Source organism: Macaca nemestrina, chromosome 8 (genome assembly GCF_043159975.1).
Source record: "Macaca nemestrina isolate mMacNem1 chromosome 8, mMacNem.hap1, whole genome shotgun sequence".
Lineage (NCBI taxonomy): Eukaryota > Metazoa > Chordata > Mammalia > Primates > Cercopithecidae > Macaca > Macaca nemestrina.
In genome coordinates, this window is record NC_092132.1 from 52,165,485 (window position 1) to 52,189,902 (window position 24,418).

At 38.8% G+C, this 24,418-nt stretch overlaps 1 long non-coding RNA gene across 11 annotated transcripts in view; it reads left to right on the forward strand.

Annotated features, from left to right (window-relative positions):
- Positions 1–24,418, forward strand: part of LOC105497258 (uncharacterized) — a 38,477-nt gene that overhangs the window by 9,550 nt on the left and 4,509 nt on the right. For 3 of the 11 annotated variants that reach the window (XR_011606898.1, XR_011606891.1, XR_011606890.1), the window contains 6 exons: positions 5,340–5,456; positions 7,687–7,785; positions 8,353–8,501; positions 10,570–10,623; positions 11,878–11,998; positions 20,777–20,902. This is a non-coding gene — a long non-coding RNA (uncharacterized lncRNA). Of the gene's footprint in view, positions 1–5,339; positions 5,457–7,686; positions 7,786–8,352; positions 8,502–10,569; positions 10,722–11,877; positions 11,999–20,776; positions 20,903–24,418 lie in introns of all 11 variants that reach the window. The other 8 variants (XR_011606892.1, XR_011606893.1, XR_011606895.1 and 5 more) reach the window with 8 other exon arrangements.

Here is a 24,418-nt window from a genome sequence, read left to right on the forward strand (position 1 = left end):
ACAGCATGGCTAGATTCAAGGACGACTACATTCAAGGATTACTTGATCTTAAGTTTTATAGGCAGAGAGGTAGGTGCAGTGTAGCTTAATGAATATTAGTGTCCTGGTCTTATATATAGGGCTGTGCGTGTGTATGTGTGTCTGAAGGTTTTAATATCATCAGAGAAAATTGCCAGGTCCTACTTGCCACCTCCCACCTCTGTTTCACATACCTAGTTTTGGAAGCCAGAATTCTAATTATTTATATTTTGTACTAGATTGTCATTTTTCAATTCTGAGACAATCTCACCACTTTATTTACACCTGAGTAAGAATGGCAATCTCAAACAGTACTGTAAATCACTTGCCAAAGCTTAGCCGAATGTAGGCAGCATTGCAAGCCTCAAAGAAAAAACCAGTCAGCAGAGGCCGTCAGGGGGCACGATAGGCCTCGGGTCCTCACCCTAGACGGACTAAAGCATGAATGTGTTCCTGTCCTTGAGATGATCCTGAACTGTTCATTTCAGGGAAGAAACCATCACACAAAACTAGACTCAGTGGTTCATTTCAGCTCTTTAGGAAGAAGTGAGATCCTTGTTGCCTTAGAGAAAGGCCATTCCAGATACTCCTCTGTCCCAATAGTCTCTTAAATTGCACATGAAACAGTTTACCTAGTTTCAGACTCACCGATATTTGTTCATCAGCAGAGTCGTCATCTAGCATGGAAACTTTTGCTTTTCTATAAAACCTAAAACATTTGATAATTTTGCAGGAATATCCTTAACCTTGATGTGGTTCAAAACCACATCACACAGTGGTTATGGCAATAGGCTCTGGTGCCAAACTGGTCTGGCTCTGAACCTCAGCTCTGCCACATGTTCTTGCTATGACGTTGGACAAGTAAGGTGGCCTTTAGAAGTCTCAGTTCTTCAATCAGTGAAATAAGAAAAACAATAACAACCATCTCCTCAGGCTGTCATGAAGAATAAATTACATAAACCATGATTTTAGAGCAATGCTTGAAACGTAATAAATTATTATTCATTGTTACTGTTACTATATTAGTTTTACTATTATTATTTTATCCATGCTTTCAAAGCCCAGGCAAGTTAGGCATGATTTTTAGGATACAGGATTTTAGATACCTAGTTAGGTCACAAACTCTGATTCATTAACCTTCCATCTCAATTGGATGACAGTCTCATACCTAATGGTCATCAACCATCAGGTTGCAGGCGCCAAAAGCCCTAGACAAACTCTGCCTTTCTGTTTCTTTCTTGGTTTTGTTTTGGTTTGGTTTTAGGATGGATTCTAATAAGAGTAATTATTTCAGTCTTAGATCGTTGTGCTTTTTTACCTTATCGATGACGACCAGGAATTGGCCAAGAAATGGCTAAAAAAGTGTCAAAGATGCTCTGGAAAGGGAGGATTGGCATTACATATTTTTAAAGGGTAGGAGTAAACAACTGTGGACAGTACCTGACATTCACAGTTGATAGTATGGAGTTGTTATTTGATAAACTGTTTTGTTTTTTCCTTGCTACATTGTTCAATATGGTAGTCATTAGCCTCATGTGGCTCTTTAAAGTTAAATTAAATTCATTAGAATTGAATAAAATTAAAAATTCAGTTCCTGAGTTCTCATTACCATTGGCTACACTTCAAGTGTTCAGTAGCCACATGTGGCTAATGGCTAACATAGTGGACAGTCCAGGTTATGGAATATTTCCATCATTATAGAAACTTCTACTGGCCCACTTGACTTTCTAGGGTGCAGGGAGAAAATGATCAGCTTCTGGGTAGGTTGAGGCTTATGTGCAGATCCTTTCCACTGTCCCAAGTATTCACACTGCTGAGGCTGAAGTGCCCTGAAAATGTGCTTACTTTTCAAATGTACAAGATGAATTCAGTTTTGACCCAACCCTTGGACTGTGAAGTAGCCTGAAGGGACTTTTTTAGGTCTGGAAAAAGGTAGGAAAACTGTCATTGAGCCTGACCCTGTCTGTCAAGGATGACTTCAATCTAGTTGGATCACCTGCCACTTGGTAGTGAGAGGGGTGGGGTCCAGATTTTCAGCCCCGCCAAGTGAAGGAGATGATGAGATGCTGAACAGACCAACACTAACATGTTTCCTAGGGTTCACCTGGACCTGGCATAGGCATCAATACGATTTACTTAATGTTGACACTTCTAATGCAGGATGCAATGAGTAATCACCAGATCAAGTTTCCATATAAACAAAATTATTCTCTCCATTTTGAAAAACTATGATTTGGCATTTTTAGGTGACTTGCCTAAGTTTGGATATCTGGAATTGACATAGTAGCTACACACGATTTTAAGCCAAATTTTCTGATTAGAAATTCTGAGACTCCCCCAATAAACTTAGCTATGTTGTAGTTCTAACAGTAAATATAAAATCACAAGCATCTTTGGTAGTGTGGTCAGAGTTTATTTTTATCTTGGGCTAATGATCTTTCATTCATTAGCATGAGCATCCCATTCACACATGGACCCATGATTCCAATAAAAATGTCAAAAGGTAATATGACTATAATTATTTTATTTTTCAAACTAGGATACCATGGATGCAAAGCCAAAAAAAAGTGCATTTGCCCTCTTATCTCTCACAAGCTCACCTGGCATATGCCAATCAGGTAATTGCTTGTGCAAACGGATCATTAGGTGCACAATTACCTCATTTGAAACACAAATTCAGGGCTGAGTAGAAGCATTCCCTGCATGTGCAATTTTGTGAGTGTACTAATCATTACAGCCAATATGGAAAAATTAGCCCTTAAATTCTTTTCGCACCTATGGCTTTCTGTTTCCTTCGCTGATGGTATTCATTAAAATCAAACAAACATGATGTGCTTTTCTGGACATAAACAATTAGTCACTTTCCGTCATCGCTACTTGAGTAAACATGTACATAAAACCATGTTGTGTATGCAAACTTCACCTCATTCAATCTAAGCAGGGTAGTTCTCCTTTTACCCCAGGCTTCAGCTGACATTCTAGTTCATAACTGTTTGCATGGAAATGATGAAGCCTTTATTTTATTTTATATTTTTTCTTTCCAAATACATTTGGCAAAATCTTCCAAGCTGTCTCCTTTATGGCAGAATATTGTCCTTGGCCCATTTATATGCTAATTGCTGAAGTGTTACCTTTTACTGACAAGTATTTACATGTTAATTAACTTTGGGAGGATGGTTAGAAATACTAGTTTGCCCTGTTTAAAGTGATAAAGGGGATGTTCTTTCCTTTCAAGAAGAGAACAAAGACAGTATCATAAAAGGAAATTATTTAATTACCTCCTTCTAAGAATTAGAAATATGTTTTCCAGCCTTTCTCTCTGTAGAGGAATTCTCCAGATTGTGACCTGAGGCACAAAAGGAGCAGGGAGTGAACATTCTTCCTTTTAATCTGAGTTCCAGGTGAACACATCTGGTACATGGAATCTAGGTCAGTGATAGTGAAGGAGGAAGAGGAAAAAGAAAAAGAAAATGAAAAGCAAGCTTGGAAATAGTATATATTTAATCTAAAATACATGAGCATAAATTGATTCCATGAAAACCAATACAAATGAATTAAACATACTCTCTTGACCTCTGATTTTATTATACTGTTGTGTGTCCTGGCAATCACTGAAGGGAAGGGAGTAGGAGAGTTAGGATGTGATAGAAGATGATGTGATGGAAATACTGAACACCTGACAGGAAGAAATGATCGAAGTGGGAGTTAATAACATTAAAACAACTAAAATGAAGACTACTTTGAACTTAATGAGCAAAAGAAGTATAGTGAAATATGGCTCATCAAATAGGAGCAACAAGTAGAAAGACACAGGTATAAACCAAAAATAAAAATTCTAGGTCCCAGAACCAACTAAATGAATACCCTCTTCTTAGCCAAGGGCATTCCAAAATAAACCTGAAACACTAGTTCAGGCCACGATGGAAATGGGTGGTCGAACATGACCCATTATACCTTTCTCCCTTTGGAATTCAGTCTCAACTGACCAGCATTAACATTAAAACAGACCTTAAGACTAACAAAGCAGATTCTTCACACCAATAAAATGCCAAAATGACAGCTAACAGGCCCTAAAAGAAATCAAAGTACCTTTCCCCCCAAACATATTTAATTGACATATTTTGAAAAGGCCCTGCAAAGCTGTCTCCTGTGGGGAAAATCTATATCTTGTACAGAATCTCTTTCCCTTGCCATGTTTTTTTCCTGATCCAGGAGAGAATTAACTAAGAATCTGGTGCCTTTTATTAAGTCTGATAAGAAATATTTACAATCTATTCTCTCTGAAGCCCTGTTACTTGGAGGCTTTATCTACATAATAAAAACCTTGGTCTCCACAAGATCTTATGTTAACCCAGACACTTCCTTCCTTAGATAAATTTTTTCAACCACTTGCTAATCAGAAATATCTTTGAAATCTTTGAATTCACCTATGACATGGAAGCCCCTCCCACCCCTCCTATAAAACCAAGCTGTAGCCCGATGACCTCGGGCACATGTTCTCAGGATCTCCTGGGGCTGTGTCATGGGCCATGTCACTCATATATGGCTCAGAATATATCTCTTCAAGTATATTTCAGAATTTGACTCTTTTTGTCAACACAGGAAAGCTGATCCTTGTCAGTATGTAGAAGGATGTTTAGGGGAGTAGATGATTTAGTGAGTCATACTTAGGCACTCTAAGGCTTGTAAACTTATAAATGTCCATGTTTGTTCTAATGATATTCACATAATTTTTTGAAATCTTCATTTTCAGGTGAATACCAGTGGGTACAGTGAGTCCTGTCTTTATCATCCTCTGGATGCTTGCCCAAAATTCATTCTGGCAACAATTTCTGAAGATTTTACCTGTCCCTATTTTTAGAATATACCTAGACCTTGTTCTCCGTTTCCACTGCCTTTTAAAAGATCACTACTTGCCTCCTCAATGTTATTTAAAAAATCTCCTAACTGGTCTTATAACTTCCAGCTTGTCTAGTCTCCAATTCACTTTCCGTACCTTAGCCAAGATGATTCGCCACATCCTCACTTCATTGATTTATCCATTCAGTAAACATTTTCTTGTTGAGGGCTCAGTGGTTGGTGTGTAATTTTACATAATTGTGTACTCTAAGAAATTTGAATGGGTTTGCTATACAAGTTACATACCCTTTCACTTGCGAACTGATAGTCACTTTCATAAAATCTAATAAGGTCTAAGAAGACTATGCTGTGAGCTCTGAATTTTGGATTTGAGGCATTTTTGGTGGTTCAATAGAAAAGGTAGAAATGTTTGTATTTTTCCATAAATGTGAGTATGTGAAGTTTACATTTTTCTTCTCTAGTAATATAGATCTGCCCTACCAATGGAGGTATCTTTTGTGATGCTACCACTTAGAAGAAGTGGAAAAACAGAAAGTTACATACCATCTTCTCCAACTTCTTTATTCTTCAAAAGGAAGGTAGTGAATGCTTAAAAAAAAAGTGAGGTCATTGTTGGGAGGGAGGTGCGAACTTGTGCATATTATGTATAGAGAAAAACAAAAAGATAAAGACAAAAGATAAGTTCAAGGAGTTGTGTGGGGAGGAATGGGGATAATGGGAGGAGGAATAAGGAATGCCAAAAAAAAGAGAAAAGACAAAAAGTTCTGATTTCAAAGCAGAAAAGTAGTCCCTGATGGGAAACATAAAGAATACAGAGTAAATGTTTTATATGCATCTCAACATGCTTAAAATTAGTCTCTGGTAATAGAAGTAACATCATTTTGCAACCAAAGATGGATATATCTCCTTTGAAAGACTTTCTGTTTTAATAAGGAAACATAGTATGCGAATAGGGTTTTATTCATTAAGCATTGTATGAAATCTTAAACTTCTGATCACTGGAAGAAAGTTAACATCAGTATTTTGTAGAGAGGAAGTAATTTTCTGATCGTGTGCCACACGGAAAAGCATTATTGCCCTGTTGCATTTTTTTCTTGACTTTTTTTTTTTTCCTTTTCACATTTTGTTTGGTCTGGAGCCAAAAGAAGAAATAGATAGAGTCTGAGTGCCAGAACTTGGAAGGATAATTAGGGCCTTTCCTCTAACTGGTTGGCTGTAAGCAGGCAGTGGGAGCTCTTTCTCTCTGAAGTAGCAATCTGTAAGAGAAGAAAGACCAAGTGTTTTTTGTTTTGTTTGCTTTTGTTTTTATGCCAATGTCGCTCTAGCTCTAGCAGTATTTACTCCCCCAAAGGGCTCTTGTCTAGACATGGTGATCCCCATGATGACATTACGAACTATCCTACACAAACCTGAAAGAAAGCCACAGGTAGATAAAGACTATGTGTGAATAGAATTCAAGTTGAGTAAGAATGGTATGTTGTGAAAATATATATTTACATTTTTTTCAACAAATAGACGAAGCATTAAGTATCAATAACATATGTCAGACTATGTTCTAGGTGATCAGAATATATCAGTGAACCAAGTCACCTGCCTTAATGGAGATTACAGTCTGGTAGAATTATACCTTCTTGTTTGTGGTTTTTTTCCCTTAAATCTTGCTTTATTAAAGTATGTTTTCAAATATAAATTATTACAAGTTACATTGGATTACAATAATTAATTGCAGTATCTTGGGAAAAAGTAATTTATTGGGAGAACAGTCATTTTTTCCACTTAATAAAGAATGGAAGGCCGGGCGTGGTGGCTCAAGCCTGTAATCCCAGCACTTTGGGAGGCCGAGGCGGGCGGATCACAAGGTCAGGAGATCGAGACCACGGTGAAACCCCGTCTCTACTAAAAATACAAAAAATTAGCCGGGCGCGGTGGCGGGCGCCTGTAGTCCTAGCTACTCAGGAGGCTGAGGCAGGAGAATGGCGTGAACCCAGGAGGCGGAGCTTGCAGTGAGCCGAGATCGCGCCACTGCACTCCAGCCTGGGCAACAGCCTGAGACTCCGTCTCAAAAAAAAAAAAAAAAAAAAAAAAAAAAAAAAAAAAAGAATGGAAGAACCGTCTGTATCCCAAATCCCTAATTAAACCCCACCTCTAGGCCACCTATGAATTTACTGGAAGTATATTTTAATTACAGACAAAATATCAAGCATAAAATTTGTTTATGTTCTGCTTAGGAACCTGAAAATAAGAGATGAGAATGAACACCACAGTCACAGAGTCTTTGGAAATGTTTTATATTTATAAAGAAAAAGTTTTCTGTAATACCTTACATTTTGTTAAACTTCTCTCATGATCCACACACACATAAATAGCCCATTGAAATCTTCTCATTTATTGTTTACTTTTACCTCAAAAGTGAATACAAAAAGGAAGAAATTGTTATTTTTTTTTTGAGACTTTAGAAATGTTGTATAAAAAGGGGGATAAAACGGTTAATTCTCTGTCCAGTCAATAGCTATGGTAACTATTTAGTATGATGAAGATGCCATAAGATATGAAATTAATGAACAATTGTCCTAATTTTCAGTAAACATTATTATTTTAAGTCTTCTATTGCTCAAGTCTCCTATTGTTTAAATTTTTATCTTCCTTTCCTTTTGAATGCTAGAGTTAATGACTGAAGTGTTCACATCAGAATTTTCCCCTTTTATGTAGCCCTCTCAAACCCCACAGTTCACATCCACTTGAAACATACATAATTATAAAAGATGAGAGACCAATTATTATCTTCTCTCCTCCCCTGTATCCTCACAGGTGCCTGGCTACTTCAAGAGTTGAGCTAATCACAGGGAAGATTCAGTCTCAGTTCAGCTGCCTCATTTGATCAACTCAAGACTGAGTCCAACAAAAGTGGTCTGTTTACTGAAACTCATTTTCATTTTTTCTCATTAGTCTATACATGATTGACACTGGAAAAGGACAAAAGAATAAAACGAATAATGACAATTAAAAATCATTTTCTCTGGCCCTTGATTTTTGCCTTCTTTTTTTTTAAATGTAGTTACGTGCTCATTTTTTTTTTTTCCTTTTTTATTCTCTGCTTTTCTTTTCTCTTGATTTTCCCACTTATGAAGGGGGATTTAGGAAATCCATGGTCTGAGTGCTGAGATGTTCTTATAGACCTTCAAGTTTTCAGCAGTACTCTGAATCAGAATAATATACTCCAACAAGGAGCCTGACAATTGGCACCACCTTCCCAGAAATCCAGGAGTGCCTTTGCCTGAGGAAAAGCAGAAGGGAGTAAAGTCATGAAACATTGTGTGTGTGTTTGGATAAAATTATGTATTTTTGTTCACATATAATAATTATGTATTTCTGCTAATTTTTCCTTTTAAAGGCTGCTATTAAGTTATTTAAAATCTACTGCCTAATAAAACTGCAATTCACCTTTGTAATTCACTTGTTTGTTCCCTGTCACAGAGAAGATAGAAATTGAGCAAGTTTTCTGCTCTCCTTCAATACCAACCTCCGAATAAAGTGACGGTGGAGAGAAAACAAGGATCTTGTTTCAAAAATCCTTTAATTCCATGTAATTGAAAACATGAGTCCAACTGACGTTTTTAAGAAAGGTAAGGAGGGAGTGTATTACATAACTAAAAGTCCTGAAGTAGTGGTCACGTAAAGATTATTACATGAATTAACAAAGTCACTCAAATAACCATTTTTTCCCTTATGTCTTTCTTTCCTGGTGCCATAAGATGGCCTCCCACAGCTAGTGGAAATTATTTGCTCCTAATTCACATTTAGCAGGAAGTAACAGTATGTCTTGTAGCAGCTCTCTGGAGGATCAGATAAACTTTTTTTTTTTCCCCATAAGCCCCTATCTGAGTGTTTGATTGGCGCAATTGGTCACATTCTCTGAACCAATCATGCGGTTAGGAGGATGGGACCTACGTGTTGACTGGCTGAACCAGTCAAGACCCACACACATGGAGGTGGGGTGAAGTCAGTACATAGGCTATATGGGTGCCATGCTGATGGCTGAATTATGAAAAACTCAAGGAAAAGGGTGAATGCATGTTGGGAGGTTGAAAACAGTATATAGTCACCTCAGAGATAAACATCGGAAGGGTTAGGCAATTCTTAAAATGTCATTCTCAGCCCTCGAATGACATCCAGAACCTTAGCCTAGTGTAGATCAAAAATTTGTCACTCACATTATTGATAATCATGGAGTAACCATTAATTCAATAGCATTTAAAAATTCCTGTTCAATGAATTTTACTTATGTAAAGTGAATTTTTACATTAGGTGAATTTTACATATGCATGGTGAATTGGACTGGTTTTTGTATTTCAAAAAGAAATTTAGGCACAAGGGCTGTATGAGAGTTACATTTTGCCAAGTTTTCCACCAGTTATTTAATAATGACTAGTCACACCACATGCCCTGCAGTGACACCAGTCTGTGGGTGTGAACTGGCCAGAAGGAAGGAGGGGATAGTAGGCCTGGCAGGGCCTATTGCACAAATCATAGTCTAGGGATTTATTAGCAGGGCCCTGCAGTGGTGCTGACTTTAGCACAACACAGGGTTTGCTTTGCACATTATAGAGGAAGCTCTACCTGTTGGAGATATCTAAAGAACTTCACTTAAGCAATGATTTTCTTATTGTATAGACTGTGAGTTTTATTCTACAAATGTGAAAGGATAAGAAGTATAACATTCCTCTGTTTTTAAAACTCAAACTAAATGTAATTCATTTATTTGGTAATGATCGAGAATGTAATTTTAGACATTATCAAAAGATTTTTCCTCCTTATTTTTCTTCTGCTCCTCTTGATAGTCCTTCTACCTTTAATTAAACCTCCTTTCCACAACCACAGTGGCTTCACATTCATCAGTCTTCTAGCCTTTATATCCCAGTAAGTTTTTATTGTATTTTGAAACAAAGACTTTCAGCACAATAAGGGATCATAAGGACCAGGCTGTTTCGTTTAGAAAAGGGAAAATGCAATGAGAATCAAAGACAAATTAATAATTCATTATATTGCTACATATTACCATAGGATATATTCTGCAAACAGTTATCTAGCGTTTCCTGCATTATATATTATAATTCACCTCCCCCACAACAACAAAAACACACACACTAGAATAGGTTGCCAAAGGAAAGTGCAAAATCATTCCCTGGAGGTCTTCATGATAAATCTGAAAACTTCTTACCCTAATGAGTTTAGGAGATACTTTTTAGGTTTTCAAATTCTTCCTACATGGAAGCTTCTTCCCCTCCCTTTTCTCTCTTCACCTAATTCAATCCTTTTTACCGTAATGACCTCGGGTACTCTTTCTGTTCAAATTATCCCAGCATATCCTGGGCTTTTCCTTTAGAATACACAGAATTGGCAAATATAAGTTGTATGTCATTAATTGGTTAATGTCTATCCTCTCTGTTAGACAGTCACACTCATTTGGCCAATGGTCATGCCCTATCTCCAGGTTCCAACACAGTGCCTGTTATATAATGTGTTCCATAAATGCTACCAAACAAATGAACATCTCACTTGGTAGACAGAAAATGGAAAGGAAGAAGAAAAAGCATATAGTCTTTTGTAGTGCCTAGCATTGTGCTAGGCGTTACTTATTATTTTATTCTCATGGCAACCTACAGTGATAGCTGATATTATCTTCTTTTGCAGATGAGGACACTGAAGCTTTAGAGATTGTTTAACTTACCTGAAATCAGTCAGTAGGTATAAGAATATCTGCCTTCAACTAGCAGTGTGTTTTTCCATGATTCTATTTTCAAGATGATTTGCATCTTCTTTCAACAGGTTCTGGAATATTGAAGGTGGGGAATGTGAAATATTGTTTTCCTCTTAGAAGGAAATGACAGAAAAGATATTATCCTGAAAAAAAAAATAAGGGAAAAGACATTTAAACTAGCTGTGGAAATTTAAAGAAAGGTTCAGAGAGTAATTTTACTGGGAAGGCTTTTCTCTTAATGTGCCCTAAAGAAAGTACAGTACCACGTATTGAGTGAGGTTCACTCCCAGCAGCAGGGTGGGTCTGCATGAGCCATGTTTCCACCATGCACTTGGCATTCACTGGCCCCTGCAGCACTCCTCCAATGGAGTTTGCAAAGTTCTCCCTAATTTGGACCTGCTTCAACCTTTCAGTCAAACAAAAGGATCACTTTTAGTGGGTGCCCTTGTCAGCTGTTTCTCTAGAACCGGGCCTTTTATAACACCCAGAAAAAGCACTCAGTAATTGTGCAACCACCCCTGTTTCATTTATATAACTGAGATTGATGAGAAGGGAAGGAAAGTGTTTACAGTGCAGGAAGATAGGAATTTTGGGATTAAGTAGGAAGCAAACTGAAATGAGCTGTCTGGGGTAATTATGAAACACATACTTCATATGTTTTCATTAGATATTACTACCATACTACATAAGGCAAAGGAGTTTGATTAAACTACAGTTCAGTATATAAATGTATGCATAAATTACAGGGAAAGTGGTTAATTCATTACATTTCAAAAACTCTTCAGGGACATTAAGTGAGTAGAAATTTAGTCACTAGGTACATAGCGTAAGAAGAAAACTATAATTAGGTGAAGGATGTGAAGACACAAAACAGACAACAAGTGTGCCACCAAAACATGGCCAGTAAAACTTGATGCTCATGGATTGAAAACATAAAAGCCAAGGTAACAATACATTGCAAAATCTAAGAAGCTATAACAACTTCATAACTATTATTGGAATCTATCATAATATCATTAAAATAATCTTCGCGTGAACTATATGAGTCTACCAATTGCCCTTTGTTATGTATATGATTTGTCCTTTTCTTTAAACTTATTTTAGGTTTGGGGATACAAGTGAAGGTTTGTTATACAGGTCAAATCCTGTCATGGGAGTTTGTTGTATGGATAATTTTATCATCCAGGTTAAGCCTAGTACCCAATAGTTATTATTCTTAGTATTTTTTTTTTTTTTTTGAGATGGAGCCTCACTCTGTTGCCAGTCTGGAGTGTAGTGGTGTGATCTCAGCTCACTGCAACCTCCACCTCTCAGGTTCAAGCAATTCTCGTGCCTCAGCCTCCTGAGTAACTGGGATTACAGGTATGCGTCCAGTTAAGTTTTGTATTTTTAGTAGAGATGGGGTTTCACCATGTTGGCCAGGCTGGTCTCGATCTCCTGACCTCATGATCCGCCTGCCTCAGCCTCTCAAAGTGCTGAGATTACAGGCGTGAGCCACCACACCCACCCCCAATAGTTATTTTTTCTGCCGCTCTCCTTCTTGCCACCCTCCACCCTCAAGAAGACCTCAGCGTCGGTTGTTTCCTTCTTTGTGTTCATGAGTTCTCATCATTTAGCTCCCACTTATAAGTGAGAACATGTGATATTTGGTTTTCTGTTTCTGCGTTAGTTTGTTAAGGATAAGACTCTAGCTTCATCCACACTCCTGCAAAAGATATGATCTCATTGTTTTTTATGGCTGCATAATATTCCATGGTGTGTATGTACCACATTTTGTTTATCCAGTGTGTCACTAATGGGCATTTAGGTCGATTCCATGTCTTTGCCCTTGTGAACAGTGTTGCAATGAACATTCACATGCATGTGTCTTTATGGTAGAATGATATATATATTCATCTGGGTATATATCCAGTAATGGGATTGCTGGGTTGACTGGTAGTTCTGCTTCTAGCTCTTTGAGGAATTGCCATACTGCTTTCCATAATGGTTGAACTAATTTACACTCCTGCCAACAGTGTATAAATGTTCTCTTTTCTCCTCAACCTCACTAGCATCTGTCATTTTTTGTCTTTTTAATAATAGCCATTCTGACTGGTGTGAGGTGGTATCTCATCATGGTTCTGATTTGCATTTCTCTAATGATCAGTGATATTGAGTCTTTTTTTATATGCTTGTTGGCCACACTTATGTCTTCTTTTGAAAACTGTCTGTTCATGTCCTTTGTCCACTTTTTAATGGTGGTGTTTTTCTCCTATAAATTTGTTTAATTTCCTTATAGATGCTGGATATTAGACCTTTGTCAGATGCATAGTTTGAAAATATTTTCTCTCAATTCTGTAGGTTGTCTGTTTACTCTGTTAATAGTTTATTTTACTGTGCAGAAGCTAATTTGATGAGATCCCATTTGTAAAATTTTGCTTTTGTTGCTATTGCTTTTGGTGTCTTTGCCATGAAATCTTTTTCCGTTCCTATGTTCAGGATGTTATTGCTTAGGCTGTTTTACAGGGTTTTATAGTTTCGGGTTTTACATGTAAGTCTTTAATCCATCTTGAGTTGATTTTTGTATTAATATATGGTGTAAGGAGGGGGTCCAGCTTCAGTCTTCCCCATATGGCTAGTCAGTTATCCCAGCACCATTTATTGAATAGGGAGTCTTTTCTCCATTGCTTGCTTTTGTTAGGTTTGTTAAAGATCAGATGGTCATTGCAGGCATCATGTTATCTGACTTCAAACTATACTATAGGGCTACAGTAACCAAAACTTCATGGTACTGGTACAAAAACAGGAATATAGACCAATGGAACAGAATAGAGACCTCATAAATAAGGCTGATCTATACCTTTTTAAGTGCTCAGCTCAAAAGAAATAATTTTTTATAACATTATCTCAGGACATCTTTGAGGAAGCCTCAATAAGTGATCTGTTTTTCCTCTGATAGCTAAGTGTTAGTCATAGTTTCTTCTTCCTGAACTGCTCACATGCTTGGCCCTGCAGAGGCCCTGCCTTAGTCTTGTGTTATAAGAGAGTTGAAGAAGAACATGGGTTTCCTCCAGCCCCAGCCACATGCATCCTGTCTCCTCCTCAAGCACTAATTAATAAATATTTTTCTTAGTCAACCACTGTATCGAATTGAACTCATTTATTCTTTTCACTCAACAAATATTTCTTCCGCAAATGTTGGAGAGCCTACTAAGTGAAAGGCAGAATGTATTACTTTCTGAGAGCTGACGTAATAGAGGATCACAGATTTGGCAGTCAAAAACAAAGAAATGTTTGGTTCTTACAGCTCTGGAGACCAGAAGTCTAAAATCAAGGTGTTGGCAGGTTGATTATTTCTGGAGGCTCTGAGGGAGAAAGCTCCTCATGCTTCTTTCTGAGCTTCTGATATTTCTTGGCAATCCCTGGAGCTCCTTGGCTTGTAGATCAATCACTACAATCTCTGCCTTCATCTTTACAATGCTTTCTTCTCTATGTCCTTGTGTCTTTTCTTTTTCTCTGCCTTACAAGGAGGCTGTCATTAGATTCAGGGCCCACCTTAATCTAATATGATCAAATATTGAGCCTTATCTTAATCATATCTGTAATGACCCTTATTCCAAATAAGGTCACATTTTGAGGTTCTGGGTGGATATGAATTCTGGGGAAATGCTACTATACCCACTATGCACATTAAATTGGATTTGACTTGAAAAATTACTAGAGCTTTGGAGATCACATATTTGGGACTTACTCAGTGTGGCACAGATGTCTGACAAGTTAGGTATCCTGTGAAGAAAGTTCAGATTGAAGCTCAGAACCCGAGGTTTGGCCAAATCCTCTGATCTGGTAGGATCAGAGCAAGGTCTTTAAACTGTGTCTGGGAGAATTCTAGGTCTTGAAAGGGTCATGAAAGGAAAGGGGAAGGAGGGTTAGGGAGCATCCAGGTAAATGACACTTTGATGAGAGCTGCTGGGCTTTTCTCTGTTTTGTATGTTGTGACTCTGTGTAAGAATTGATCTGTAAAGAGTGTCCACTTCAGAAATGATAGAAAATTAGTGGCCAAGAACACCTCTTGCCCTAAACACTTATACTTATTTCAGAAGTATGTTTTCAAGTAGGATAACACATTACAGCTTTCAAAGTTTGCTGTGGAATTAACCCCATCATCTCCAAAGGACCTCAAGGCTTATGGGGCTGGTGAGTTTCAAAAGAAGGGAGGACATGAATAGTATTTAAATAGGTTGTAGGCCCAGATGCGGTGGCTCATGCCTGTAATCCCAGCACTTTGGGAGGCTGAGACGGGCAGATCACGAGGTCAAGAGATCAAGACCAATTGCTGTTCCAAGATGGACGAATAGGAACAGCTCTGGTCTGCAGCTTCCAGTGTGATTGACACAGAAGATGGGTGAATTCTGCATTTCCAACTGAGGTTCCTGGTTCATCTCATTGAGAGTGGTTGGACCGTGGGTGCAACCCACGGAGGGTGAGCTGAAGCAGGTCAGGGCGTTGCCTCACCCGGGAAGCACAAGGGGTCGGGGGATTTATCTTTCCTAGCCAAGGGAAGCTGTGACAGACTGTACCTGGAAAAATGGAACATTCCCACTCAAATGCTGTGCTTTTCCAATGGTCTTAGCAAATGGCACACTAGGAGATTAGATCCCGTGCCTAGCTTGGTGGGTCCCACGCCCACAGAGCCTTGCTCACTGCTAGTGCAGCAGTCTGAGATTGACTTGCGAGGCAGCAATCTGGCAGGGGGAGGTGCATCCACCATTGCTGAGGCTTGAGTAGGTAAATAAAGCAGCCTGGGAAGCTCGAACTGGGCGCAACCCACAGCAGCGCTGCAAGGCTTGCTGCTTCTATAGACTGCACCTCTGGGGGCAGGGCATAGCTGAACAAAAGGCAGCAGAAACTTCTGTAGACTTAAATGTCCCTGTCTGACAGCTCTGAAGAGAGCAGTGGTTCTCCCAGCATGGTGTTTGAGTTCTGAGAATGGACAGACTGCCCCCTAGGTGGGTCCCTGACCCCTGTGTAGCCTAACTGGGAGACTCCTCCCAGTAGGGGCTGACTGACACCTCATACAGGTGGGTGCCCCTCTGGGACAAAGCTTCCAGAGGAAGGATCAGGTAGCAATATTTACTGTTCTGTAATATTTGCTGTTCTGCAGCCTCCACCGATGATACCCAGGCAAACAGGTTGTGGAGTGGACCTCCAGCAAACTCCAACAGACCTGCAGCTGAGGGACCTGACTGTTAGATGGAAAACTAACAAATAGAAAGGAATAGCATCAACATCAACAAAAAGGACATTCACACGAAAACCCCATCTGTAGGTCACCAACATCAAAGACCAAAGGTAGATAAAACCACAAAGATGGGGAGAAATCACAGCAGAAAAGCTGAAAATTCTAAAAACCAGAGCACCTCTTCTCCTCCAAAGGATCGCAGCTCCTCCCCAGCAATGGAATAAAGCTGGATGGAGAATGAATTTGATGAGCTGACAGAAGTAGGCTTCAGAAGGTCAGTAATAACAAACTTCTCCAAGGTAAAGGAGGATGTTCAAAACCATTGCAAGGAAGCTAAAAACCTTGAAAAAAGATTAGACAAATGGCTAACTAGAATAAACAGTGTAGAGAAGACCTTAAGTGACCTGATGGAGCTGAAAACCATTGCATAAGAACTACGTGATGCATGCACAAGCTTCAATAGCTGATTCGATCAAGTGGAAGAAAGGGTATCAGTGATTGAAGATCAAATTAATGAAATAATAACTTACAAGGGATGTGAAGGACCTCTTCAAGGAGAACGACAAACCACTGCTCAACGAAATAAAAGAGGACACAAACAAATGGAAAAACATTCCATGCTCATGGATAGGAAGAATCAATATCATGAAAATGGCCATACTGCCCAAGGTAATTTATAGATTTGATGCTATCCCCATCAAGCTACCAATGACTTTCTTCACAGAATTGGTAAAAACTACTTTAAAGTTCATATGGAATCAAAAAAGAGCCCACATTACCAAGACAATCTTAAGCAAAAAGAACAAAGCTGGAGGCATCACGCTACCTGACTTCAAACTATACTACAAGGCTACAGTAACCAAAACAGCATCATACTGGTACCAAAACAGATATATAGATCAATGGAACAAAACAGAGGCCTCAGAAACAACACGACACATCTACAACCATCTGATCTTTGACAAACCTGACAAAAACAAGAAAGTGGGAAAGAATTCCCTATTTAATAAATGGTGCTGGGAAAACTGGCTAGCCATATGTAGAAAGCTGAAACTGGATCCCTTCCTTACACCTTATACAAAAGTTAATTCAAGATGGATTAAAGACTTAAATGTTAGACCTGAAACCATAAAAACCCTAAAGAAAACCTAGGCAATACCATTCAGGACATAGGCATGGGCAAGGACTTCATAACTAAAACACCAAAAGCAATGGCAACAAAAGCCAAAATAGACAAATGGGATGTAAGTAAACTAAAGAGCTTCTGCACAGCAAAATAAACTACCATCAGAATGAACAGGCAACCTACAGAAAGGGAGAACATTTTTGCAATCTAGCCATCTGATAAAGGGTTAATATCCAGACTCTACAAAGAACTTAAACAAATTTTACAAGAAAAAATGAAACAACCCCATCAAAAAGTGGGCGAAGGATATGAACAGACACTTCTCAAAAGAAGACATTTATGCAGCCAACAGGCACATGAAAAAATGCTCATCATCACTGGTCATCAGAGAAATGCAAATCAAAACCACAATAAGATACCATTTCACACCAGTTAGAATGGCGAGCATTAAAATGTTAGGAAACAACAGATGTTGGAGAGGATGTGGAGAAATAGGAATGCTTTTACACTGTTGGTGGGAGTATAAATTAGTTCCTTAGTTTAACCATTGTGGAAGACAGTGTGGCGATTCCTTAAGGATCCAGAACGAGAAATGCCATTTGACCCAGCCATCCCATTACTGAGTATATACCCAAAGGATTAGGAATAATGCTACTATAAAGACACATACAAGTGCGCACAATAGCAAAGACTTGGAACCAACCCAAATGTCCATCAATGATAGACTGGATTAAGAAAATGTGGCACATACACACCATGGAATACTATGCAGCCATAAAAAAGGATGAGATCATATCCTTTGCGGGGACGTGGATGAAGCTGGAAACCATGATTCTGAGCAAACTATCACAAGGACAGAAAACCAAACTGCATGTTCTCACTCATAGATGGGAATTGAACAATGAGAACACTGGGACACAGGGAGGGGAACATCACACACCGGGGCCTGTTGTGGGCTGGGGGGCTGGGGAATGGACAGCATTAGAAGAAATACTCAATGTAAATGATGAATTAATGGGTGCAGCAAACCAACATGGCACATGTATACCTTTGTAACAAACCTGCACATTGTGCACATGTATCCTAAAACTTAAAGTATAATAATAATAAAAAAAAATAAAAAAAAAAAAAAAAGAGAGCGCTCAAGACCATCCCGACCAACATGGTTAAAACCCATCCCTACTAAAAAGTACAAAAATTAGCTGGGCATGGTGGTGCATGCCTGTAGTCCCAGCTACTCGGGAGGCTGAGGCAGGAGAATTGCTTGAACCCAGGAGGTGGAGGTTATAGTGAGCCGAGATCGCACCACTGTACTGCAGCCTGGGCAACAAAGTGAGACTCTGTCTCAAAAAAAAAAAAAAAAAAAAAAAAAAAAAAGGAACGGAGGAGAGGAGAGGGGAGGGAAGGGGAAAGCAGAGGAGAGTTGGCTGGAAAGGTCTAGAGACCTTAAGATGCTGCTCGGAAGGACGACCTCCTTCCATCACTGTTTTGAAACTGGCAGCTTCACTAGGACTGTTGCTAGGGGTCATCAATATATTCTGAGAATAGGACTGTTGCTAGGGGTCATCAATATATTCTGAGAACAGAGCAAAACATTTTATAAAAGGGTCCTTTCTCTCGAATGCTTAAGGGGTGAATGTTCCCAGCTTAGAGTCAAGCTCATTCATTGCCATCACACTGGCAAATGACTAGTAAACATGAATAGTATTTAAATAGGTTTTAAGAAGTGGACTCAGGCTGAGGTACCATGGTGATTATTCAGGGAAATGGGGAAAGCTTCTTTAACTCAGATTTGGGCTTCTAAGCTCTTTAGCAACCCCAAAGCAGTGAGATTGTTAAAGTTATAGAGGCTTTCTGGACCCTCACATCTGTTTATGAATAACCTCAAACCCTAAGCTAAGCAAATCTATTTAACTCAATGTAATTATAAATATGAGCTTTTATTATTCAAATGACTTCTTCATATGCCGGGAAAACCACCTTGCAAAGCTTATTAAGAACCACAGAACAGAAATCTTTGTTCTCACGAATGACAGATGTCTTAAAGCAAAACAAAGCAAAATAATAACAAAATACCCAACATCCTCCAAATGGCAGCTTTTTATACTCGATGAAGAATAGATATTTGACCTCCAAACCAGTGACACATTTGGAAGGGAAAAAATGACTGTTTGGCCACTTGCTGCTCTGTTTTGATTAATAGGCTTCTCCTTCAGTTGGTTTGGGACCCACATAATTTAGTATTTCCGTTGAGATCGTGTGGAGTCAACTCTGACAGCCCCTCACCTTCCCTTCCTCTCCTCTCCACCTGCCTTACCAGCACCACCAAATAAAGAGTAATTGTAAATTCTACATTCTCTGATATTACTTTGATCTTAAGGGCATTCTTAGTAATGTTGGATTCTCATTCTGTAGTTTCCAGTTAGTTTTGTTGCCTTGATTTAAATTTGTCTTTTTGGAGATGGGACTGGAAAAGGAGATTAAAGCACATGCCTCCATCAAAGTATGTCTGTTCAGAATGAGTTTAACCACGAGCACTGGTGGCTTGCTCAGGAGGCTATGTGTTGGGGAGATCATAGAGAGATGAGGGTGTGTTTCCAAAGGTGGGCTGGTGGAGTCTTTGATTCCCTTCAAGGGGCAGTTAAGACAAGGTGGTGAAAGGCACACGGTCTGGGTGCAATTCAGTTTCATCACTTTTTAGTTGGTGACCTCAGACAAGGTCCTAGGCTCTCTGTCATAAACATCACATGAGTCAGCATGTGTAAAGCATATGGACCCGTACTTAGCACTTTGTGAATGTTGTCTATTAAGCCAGACAAGGATTCTGTCATCATCTTCACGATCAATCAATCAGTTGGCTCATTTCAGAAACTGGTATGACATAAGGAATAGAAAAGGGACAAAGGCACAGCTGGAGAAAAGAGCTTGGTGTGAGGGGGTTAAAAAGGAAAGTAGAGCTAGAGCTAGAAAGAGGGGAGAAGAGTGGGAGGTTAGGTGAGGGAAGCAGGCAGCGACCAGACCAGAAGGGACCTCTCTCACTCTAGTAAGGAAATTGAATTCTAGCCAAATGTACTGAGAATTCATAGAAGCGACACAATCTGATGTATGCTTATGAAAGATCGCTTGTTTGCGTGTGGACCATGAGTTGTAGAGAGGCAGACGCAGAATCAGGAAGACCATTCAGGACACTGGAACCGTGGAAAGGATATGGGGATTAGAACGGGAAAATTTGTGCTTGACAGGGAATGTGGTTTTAGGGGAAGCTTTAGGAGCCTTGCTTTTCTCATTAAGAAACATGGAAGACAATAATACTTACCTTGCAGGGTTGTTATAAGAGTGAAATGAGATCATGTATATGGAAATGTTTGGTGAAGTGTAATGATAAACAAACACCAGTTCTTAACATTACTACTACTAGTACCTACATCTGTTTTTCAACATGTGGTTCTCATATCATCTGTGTTAGAATCATCTGAAGCATAAGCACAGAGGTTTTAGTTCAGACTTCCAAATTTCCACCTACCTTTTCTAGTCACCAATACCATTCCAAATGAGGGATTGCAGTGTAGTGGTGAAGAGTGGGGCAGGACTACCTGTTTCTAATTCTGGTTCTGCCTCCTTAACTTTCCTTACCTCTCTGTGTCCCAGTAGCCTCATCTGTAAAATGGGAATGATAATTAGAACATGTATTTTCTGGGGGTTTTGAAAAGGAAATGGATTAGTACATTTAAAAGGCTTAGAATAGAGATCAACTCATGGTAAGCACTAAATGAATGTTAATCATTGTTAACAGGACAAGTCTGATTGGGTGCAGATGTTAACATTGGACGCAAACATTCAAGACTGACCTCTTAACATGCAAAGACGCAGTCCTTGTTTGTGAAGTGCCTACAGTCTTGCAGAGGTGATATATAAATAGGTCAGTACATTGCAGGGTAATAATTGGCACAATAAACATTAAAAGAAATAACCATACATAATAGAACATTCATACTGATGACTTTGGGTTTTAAGTTGTATTACATGCCAATCTCTTTTTATTCAGGCTTAGTTTAATATTCATCTGTCTTTAGACTCGTTAAACCTGGCTAACTTGTCTGGCAGTTAAAATCCCATTTAAATATTTGGTTCTGAGAAATGAGCCTTGGAGAAGAAAAAGGATTGCTTTACTCCCTTTATTTTTCTCATATACTTCCTTCTAGTTTGTGTTCCAGTAAACATTTATATTTATAGCTGACTGAATAAGCTTGCTTCAGCTTTAAAGAATTCAATGCAGTCTGGCTTTAGATGTGAAAACATTAGCTAAGCTAAAAGTATGAGGAGCAAGCAGAGTGTAAGTTGGAGGCTTGGAGAAATGATCTTTAAGAGTTTTGCTCTGGGTGTGGACTTTTTAATTTAGTGTTGAGTTGTTTTTAATATGTTTCACGCAATAATTTATTAAATGCCTATTGTGATAGAAGACAGATTTACTTCTTTAGAAATTTTGCATGAATTTCAGGAGCCTTAATATATCCAAAAATGCAATATATAATCAGGTGGGTTATGATGAGGCATGGATTATGTGTGCCGTAAGCATTTAGAGAGGGAAAAGAGTCAGAAGAACTGCAACAGAGACAATGGTTCTTGAGCTGGAACTAGGAGGAAGTTTAAGAAAGAATACATAAAATAGGCTGGGTGCGGTGGCTCATGCCTGCAATCCCAGCACTTTGGGAGGCCGAGGCGGGTGGATCATCTGAGGTCAGGAGTTTGAGACCAGCCTGGTTGACATGGTGAAACCCTGTCTCTACTAAAAATACAAAAGAATTAGCCAGGAGTGGTGGTGGGTGCCTGTAATCCCAGCTACTCGGGAGGCTGAGGCAGGAGAATTGCTTGGACCCGGGAGGTGCAGGTTGCAGTGAGCCAAGATTGCACCATTGCACTCCAGCCTGGGCGACAAGAGCAAAACTCTGTCTCAAAAAAACCAAACAAAAACAAAAACAAACAAAAAAAGAATACATAAAATATTTTGATAAAGAGACATTCTAGTACTTAGTATAGGATATCTAAACAAAATAAATATTACTTTTTTGATAAGTCCTAATATATCATGAGATAACATTTTTGAAAATGTAATCCATCCCTACATTTCTGGAACTGATCTTTTCATCCTGGACAAAGCATTTTATACATTGATTAAGTTTTTAGATTTTATGGGAGCAATGTACATTGAAGTCAAGAGTATGGGCTCTAAGTACCATATTGCTTGAGGTTTGAAATATGGACGGAACTGGTTCTGTGTCATCTAGGGAAAGTTAAATAAACCTCCCTAAGTCTTATTTTTAAAAAATGATAATAACAATAATATTTACCTCATAGATTTTTTAATGAAAGTTAAATGGAGTTAATGCATATAAGTAATTTAACACTAATAAATGATGATTCTTTTGAGGTATTATTTTCAATAAGTATAGAGTATCTAAAAAGATAAATATTACCTTTTAATATTAAAATTCTTGAGATATGCTTATCCTTAAAAAACAATTATAACAACTTGCAATTTATGATCCAAACTGTTTTCTTACAAATAAACAAAGTCCCTGTAGGCTATGATGAAAATTGAGAAAAGCTTCTCTCCAGTTGCCACCTACTGTTATTTCCAAGGATTCAGCATCTCAACTCCTTAGCACACAAACACAAACCATTTTGCTGGTGAGTTATCAATGGCATATTTAGACATAGGATTGGGTAGAAGTTATGATCAGATCAATTCAAATAGTATATTTATTTATTTATTCTTTTATTTATCTTGAGAATAAATCTCACTGTGTTGCCCAGGCTGCAGTGCAGTGGCACCATCTTGGCTCACTGCAACCTCCACCTCCCAGGTTCGAGTGATTCTCCTACCTCAGCCTCCTGAGTAGCTGGGACTACAGGCGCCCACCACCATGCCTGGCTAATTTTTGTATTTTTAGTAGAGACGGGGTTTCGCTGTGTTGGCCAGGTTGGTCTCGATCTTCTGACAGGTGATCGGCCCACTTCGGCCTCCCAAAGTGCTGGGATTACAGGCGTGAGCCACTGTGCCCGACCCAAATCATTTTTCTATTTAAGCACTGTACTCAAGAGAAGAAGATGATGGCCATATTTTTCTTAAATATTACCAAGGTAAAACTGAGTCTCAGGGAAGTTAAAGCCTTCCGAGATTTATACACTGACTATTCAGTCAAACCAGGAATATAGTGATAAAAGTTTCCCATTCCATAGCACCACATTTTCCTTCCAAATATGTCCATGGCTATCCAAGTCATGTCTGCCCTCTTACTACCAGTTGAATCCTTGCAGTCTGGTTTCCATCCAAATCTGCTACGAAAGGCTTAGGAGGTAACCAGTGCGCTTTGAATACAACCAAATTCTCTTTGGCCCCGAAGAGCATTTGATATAGTCATCCTTTTCTCCCTGAATACTTGCTAGTGTAGGCTTCCCTGACATGGCACAATTGGCCTATCATCTTTTTCCTAAAGATTAGCTGTTGACATAGCATCTTCAGTTTCTTTTTGCCATTTCAACATTCTGCCTGTACTATGCTTTAATCAATAATTTTCTTTATACACTGATTTTTATTAAAACTGAATTAGATCTACTTAATAAGTAGGAAAATGCCTTAATGGCAATACTATAGAAAAATAAGACCAATATCAATTGCCATAAACAGGAGATGATTATTAAGATACATAGGATTTTTGTTTGTTTGTTTTTAAGAGACAGTGTCTCACTCTGTTGCCCAAACTGGAATGCAGTGATGTAACCATGGCTCCCTGTAGCCTTGACCTCCTGGGCTCAGGCAGTCCTCCCATCTCAGCCTTCCAAGTAGCTGGGACTACAGGCACATGGCACCATGCCTGGCTAATTTTTAAATTTTTTATAGAGATGGGGTCTTGCTATGTTACCTAGTCTCATCTCAAACTCCTGGCCTCAAGTGATTCTCCTATTTCAGCCTCTCAAAGGGCTGAGATTACAGGCCCGAGCCATCATGGCTGGCCATGAATAGGATTTGAACAAAACAAATCCTTAATTTCTAGTTAGACAATCAATGTTTTCTGCTGAGAACATTGAACCTGAAGTCTGTACTCTTTCTGTTACAGAGGGAGTTTAACAAATTTTAAAGAGGCGTTTCAGAGCCTAACTGAAATTTTCCCCTTAATGTGATCCCTGGGATAGCTACAGTGTTTTCTTGATATAATTAAATGTACAAAATGAAATTCATGTGCCCTTTAAAATAATATTTTTTACCACTAGTCATCCTGGCTTCACTCTTCAGGAAACACAAACATACAAATGAAACCCAAGTCCCTCCGCCTGGCAACAGAGGTCCCCAAATACATCTCAATTCTTGTTTTTGTCACCATTGTTATTATTTCTCTACACACATCATTTCCTGTGGTGAAACTGTACTACTCCT